General features: G+C 49.1%; 1 long non-coding RNA gene across 1 annotated transcript; it reads left to right on the forward strand.

Moving 5' to 3' along the window:
* Positions 1-962: 962 nt before the first annotated feature.
* On the forward strand, positions 963-4806 carry LOC134526033 (uncharacterized). Its single transcript, XR_010073875.1, has 2 exons — positions 963-1183; positions 3126-4806. It is a non-coding gene; the product is annotated as an uncharacterized LOC134526033 (long non-coding RNA).
* The last annotated feature ends 1374 nt before the right edge of the window (positions 4807-6180 follow it).

Consider the following 6180-nt stretch of genomic DNA (forward strand, 5'->3'; position numbering starts at 1 on the left):
TCATGAACCCATGCTGACTGTGCCTGATCGCCTGGTTGTTCTTCATGTGCCACATAATGGCACTCAGGATGACCTGTTCCATAAACAGGATGATGTCTTCCAAGTTGCTCTTCCATGCGGATGATGTGGGAAGGGAGGTGCAATGACACGTGCAGAATGACAGCAGGACACCTCCCAGGCTCCCAGGTGGGGACGAGGAGGCCATCAGGCTCTTGTACTCCTTATAGGCATCAGTGGCAGAGGTGACAGTCACAGACACGGAGATTAAGACCTTGGATCTCTTGGGGGCTTTTCACATTTCAACAGCCCCACACTGTTGAAACCACCGCAGGCTGTCCTATTGTGTTCCACACCTGGGCATGTTCCCTGCAGGCTGCAGACGTCTCCCCTGCTTCTCCACCTTGCTCCCGCCTGAGCAACTCACTAAGCTTTCTGAAGTCTCGCCATCCTTCGGGGATATGTCTTTAGACACAAAGCCACGGGCTGATCCACATTCTTTCTGGATGGCCGCCTTTTCCACAGCGCTGCCCTTGGAGTGACGTTTCTTTCTCCCGTTTCCTGTTTAAACCTCCCAAGCTACAAGTTCTGGCATTCTTTCTTTCTCGTGCGGTCTCCCATGAAGAAGAAAAGCCCCATCATCTCTGAAACCGTCCTTCGAGCAACCCCTGTCCTGCCCAGAGCCTCTCCACCATGGGGCCAAAGGGGCAAAGAAGCCCACATTCCTCAGCCTCCCCACGCAGCGCATGTGCACTATACTGTAGGAATGTGTCTGAGAGAAAATGGTCACGTGAGCCAGCCTCCCTACTATGAGAGATTAGATTAAGGGCAAAACAGGTGGTAGAAAATGGAATTAGGACATGGGAAAAACGGGAACTGAGAAGGTAGAAAACATGTTGTGCTAATGACTAAGTAATTTACTATGTGAATTCTTGTAACCAATCTGATCTGTGAATGAACTGCATGGACAGCGCGTGAAAAGAGACTGTAAGCCAATCATATAGCTGCCGCTAGCGCGTGCTCTTATTGCCTGTCTATATATACTCTGTGAAAACTTGAATAAAGGGAGAACGATCATACTCATATTGAGACTCCATCGTTACTCCGGGTCCGTCTCCCACTCCGACATCCTCCGACATCTGGTAGCAGAGGATGGTTCAGCGCGACTGAGTTCTCCGAGACTGCGGTAAGCAGCTAGAGGAGGGGAGTGGGAAACTTCGGCTGGGAGACGTGCTGCTTGGGCGCATCAGCGGGAGCAGACAACGGCGTGAGGTCGCTCCTCACCTCCCAGGCGCAGCTATGGAAACAGAAGCTGCGGCCACACTACTCGCTGGGATCCTCTCTAAGGGAGGGATTGAAACACCAGCGAAACTGTTGCTCAAACTGATTAAGCCGGGGCAGGAGATGGGGCAACAAGTAACAAAAGAAGAAGGGGCTATATTAAGACTTCTCCTGCATATCCTCTCTAAGAGAGGGGTGAAATACGATGAGCGTATGCTCCGAAGGTTGTTAACCTGGTGCAGAGAGAACGGATTTGCACCAGAGCCCCAGACAGCTTTTAAACCAGAAATATGGGAGGCTGTTGGGAAAAAACTGTGGGAAATGATAAGTAAAGGAGACAAAGAGGCATCACCGTTAGCGACGACGTGGTGGTTGGTGTTATCGACCTTACAAGATATGAACGCGGAGCGAGCCACAGCAGCCGGGGCTTTTGCAGCATTACAACCCATGGGAGGGGGATCGAACAGGCCAGGTCCGAAGGTCCGGGACGATCCCCTGCTGATCCCCTCTGCTCCACCTGAGGCCGATGGAGGAGGCAGAATGTCAGCAGAGAAGGACAGAGCCGGAGCTGTTTGCTCCTGACATTGCCCGCCTCGCCCCCTCCCCTCCCCAGTCGTCTCCCTGAGATAGAAGTGCTGGTTTTGTATGTCTGCTGTGTAAGTGTGTGCGGGCGCCAGCTTATACCTGCTGATCAGCATGTGTGCTACTGTTTGCTTTTTGTTGTGTGCAGTGTCGTTAGGTGACTCCACTTGAGCAAGTGTTCTGCCCGGTGTGGTACTGTTTTCGTATGCATCTAGGGCTGACACTCCATCAAGTGAAGAAGTTTGTATATACACAGTGTTTAGACGTAAGGCGAGCGCACCCCAGGTAGATACACCAGGATGGGCTGTAGAACCGATGGAAGTCCTGAAATATTGGGGGAGTTTTCATGAGCCGACACGTTTACACTCTCGGGAACGGCTTGCCCATGCAGGGCGTATCGCTGGTTGTTTGTTGTTTGTCTATAAGGTCATGGTTGATTGGGAAAAGGAGTCGAGCCAAAATCTATAGGATGCTCTGTATGAAAATGAGAAACTTAAGGAAAAATGAGAAACTGAGCTCTTGTTGCAAAGGCAGACTTTTATGTCAGTCGTAAGTGATGGGAAAAAAAAAAAAAGAAAAAAAAAAAAAAAAAAGAAACCAAACAGGAACAATTAGATGGGAAATGTGCCACGTTAGCACAAAAGTATGCCTTACACATTACGAGAAAGCATCAGAAAAAGAGAAATAGGACACCTGGTTCAAAGCAGTACCATAGAGATATGTTTTTGGTTTTTTCCTATGTGTCTATGTTATTGCATGCCTTAGTAGATTGCTCTGTGTTATACCCTGCGAGACTAAAATGAACCCAGCAGAAGCGGTCTCTTGAGCAAGGGGGTGGAATATGGGAAAGCAACGGAAAATCGGCGAGGAGGACTGTAAATACACTCAAGGGACTCGCACCTGGGTGCTGGAAAACACAGATATCACACCAATTGTTATTCAGTCTCGGGTGCTGGCAAGAAAAACATTTGGATGACATAAGCCTGTAATGGACTCACAGACACCTTATCCAGCTGCTTGGGAATCTTGGCCTGTTGTGGAAGAAGATCAAAGCACAGCACCAGCAAGAACAGGGAGTCTGCATGCGCTCTTGCTAATAAGGACTCTTTTGCTGCCAAGGATTCGTGATAACAAGGACTCTCTTGCTGCCAAGGATAAGTTTAACAATGCTACTAGTACAGCTATTTCTGAGTTATCGCTAGATGTAGATAGTATTCGATATGCGATGTTGCAAAACAGAACTGCTACTGATTTTTTGCTTTCAGCTCACAGACATGGTTGTCAAGATTTTAAAGGACTGTACTGTATGAATCTAAGTGACCACTCCACATCCATCCATGCCCAGCTGCAGGAACTGCACCGACCGAACCAGCAACTTGTGGAGACCACGGGGTGAAATCTCTTTGCTGGATGGACTTGGGGGTGGGGTTGGTTGAAGCAAATTATACTCATTGCCTGTGTGGAAGGAATTTGTCTGTTATGTTTAGTACGCTGTTTGCCGTGTTTAATAAGCATTATACGATCAGCTGTAAATGCCGCTTTGCATCGTATCCTTGTACGAGTTGTAGAATATGTTGCTCTAAAAACTATGTGTGTATCCATGAGAACCTGACCTTCACAGAAGAAGATAACAAGAAGGGATTACAACAATGTAGTCACGTATCAGACAGCTGCTGTTAGCAAAGCTGGATCATGAGTTTGGTGAGACTCGCTGCATACACTGGCCACGTGTGCAGCGACTCTGGCCTGTACTTTTCTACTCGATCCAGCGCAGGAGAGTCTGGTGGGACTCGCTGTGTGCACTGGCCATGCATGCAGCGACTCTAGCCTGTACTTCTCCACTCAATCCAGTGCAGGATATAAGGAGGCTGTCTCGGGTCAGAGAGGGGGAGAGAGACATGAGCACACTTTGAAGGTACAGGGGATGCCCTGAAGCACTGTGTCTGCCCCCCCCCCCGCCCCCCCCGTAAGTTTTATGTTCATTAACCCCAACAGCTCCGAAGGCATCACAGCATGTTGAAAGATAAGATATAGTCTACTACTGCTGCAAGACACATTGAACACCTTCCTACAAGAATTTCAACTTTATGCCCTGATAGGACAGTGGGATGATGCAAAGAGCCTGACTGCATTAGAGTGGGTATTTTTGTCACATACCTTTTCAAAACCAGTAACTATGATGATCGAAATGTTGCCACGATTGTTTTTCCAGGGTCGCTCGTGCTGTCAGCAACCGCAATGTATTTGAAATATTACAAAAGGATTTCTCGTGGGTAAATCCAAAGAAATTGGCTTTCTGGGCTAAATTTAGGAATCTGGGTATTTATTGCCTTAGCAGGGTTCTTTTTGATTCTGTTTTTAATTGTGTTTAGTATATAACCTGCTAAGAGCGTCACAACAAGGATAACATGTCCAAATTAAAAGCGGTCAAAAATGGTTTCGATGATTGGTCAAACTCATGGGGTATAACGGGATGGTTATCAGACTTACTAAAGCAAGGGCTCATGCTACTGTTGGTTATATTATTATTGATTATGGTAGCCTCATGTGTTCTCCGCAAAGTGACTGACATGATAGAAAATGCCATGCATAAGGTCTGGCTGGCTCAAGAAGAAAAAGGGGGGATTGTAGGAATGTGTCTGAGAGAAAATGGTCACGTGAGCCAGCCTCCCTACTGTGAGAGATTGGATTAAGGGCAAAACAGGTGGTAGAAAATGGAATTAGGACATGGGAAAAACGGGAACTGAGAAGGTAGAAAACATGTTGTGCTAATGACTAAGCAATTTACTATGTGAATTCTTGTAACCAATCTGATCTGTGAATGAACTGCATGGACAGCGCGTGAAAAGAGACTGTAAGCCAATCATATAGCTGCCGCTAGCGCGTGCTCTTATTGCCTGTCTATATATACTCTGTGAAAACTTGAATAAAGGGAGAACGATCATACTCATATTGAGACTCCATCGTTACTCCGGGTCCGTCTCCCACTCCGACATCCTCCGACACTATACGCTGAACCACAGCTGGGCAGACCTCCTCTGGGCACTCTCCAGTTCCTCCCCACTCCTCCAAAATGGGGAGCTGCACACAGGGGGACACTTTTCTTTGGGGGGCCACTCCAGGTCCCAGCACCTTCTCCTCAGGACCACTGCTCAGCACGTTAGGTCCCAGCGGGCTCTGATGCACCTTCCTCCCCCTCAGTGCAGGACCGGACACTTCTCCTTGTAAACTTCTGGAGGTTTCTCTTGGCCATATCCCAGAGTTTCTCACGGTTCCCCTGAAGTGAAGCTCCATTGCCCTGGAATGAAGATCCATTTGCTCAGCTGTCAATGTTTCTATGCTGATGGCTCACCCTGGTGGTGCTGTCTCTCACAAGATAACCTGAGGAGTTGCAGGCCACGATAGACAATTAAAGGAGGTACTAGTTCAATAGAATTTCCGACTCAAGTAGGAAGTACCATGACAACCATCACCAAAATACCAGGGAGGGTATTGGTACGGTGCGCTGCCTGTATGGCAGACTACGTCAGTGGGAAATACAGACCTGTAGAGACACACAGAGAAAAGGGATCCCTCCAGGAGCTGGTTTTACATCCTCTATCCAGAAGCCGGCCCCAGGATCTCCTCATCCCTCAGTTCCCCCCCACATAAACAAGCACACGCACACACAACTGCCTGTCTCCGGTATGGAAACACAAAACCCCTGAGGCTGGCAGGCAGCCAGCTTCCACCTCCTCTGTGCTTCCTCTTCAGGCTTGGGTTTTGTCAGCAGCTTCTTTCTCATCCACGCCGTCCTTTCTGAATGTCAAGGCGGGCCATTGTGGAGCGTGAAGAGGAGATCCTCAAGCAGCCCTCCGCACCCTGCTTCTCCGCAGGGCCGTATCCCACAGGATTCTTCCAAGCCAGTCCCCCAGCAGGCCAAAGCCTGCTCTCCAGACGTCTCCTGCTCTCGGCCTTTTTCCTTTCTCTCAGGAGCCTCAACTCTACCTTCTTAGCCCTGGCTTTTACATCCCTGACTAGCTGTTGCTTGTTTGTTGGTATGAAGTCTGGAGCAGACGTTCACCCGCCACAAAGCTGCCAGTTTCCCAGGTTGTTCTGTCCTCTCCTGTTGACGCCTCAGCTCCCAGCTGAGTCTGTCTGTCCCCAGGCAGAGCTCCCTGCATTCCTGCTGCTGCCTCACAGAACGGGCCAGAGGAATGCCACAGAAACGATCGGAGGGATGGAACCCCTCTGCTGTGAGGACGGGCTGAGAGAGTTGGGGCTGTTCCGTCTGGAGCAGAGAAGGCTCCGGGGAGACCTTCTTGCGGCCTTTCGGTTGTT

The sequence above is a fragment of the Chroicocephalus ridibundus genome, chromosome 21 (assembly GCF_963924245.1).
Source record: "Chroicocephalus ridibundus chromosome 21, bChrRid1.1, whole genome shotgun sequence".
NCBI classification, from domain to species: Eukaryota; Metazoa; Chordata; class Aves; order Charadriiformes; family Laridae; genus Chroicocephalus; species Chroicocephalus ridibundus.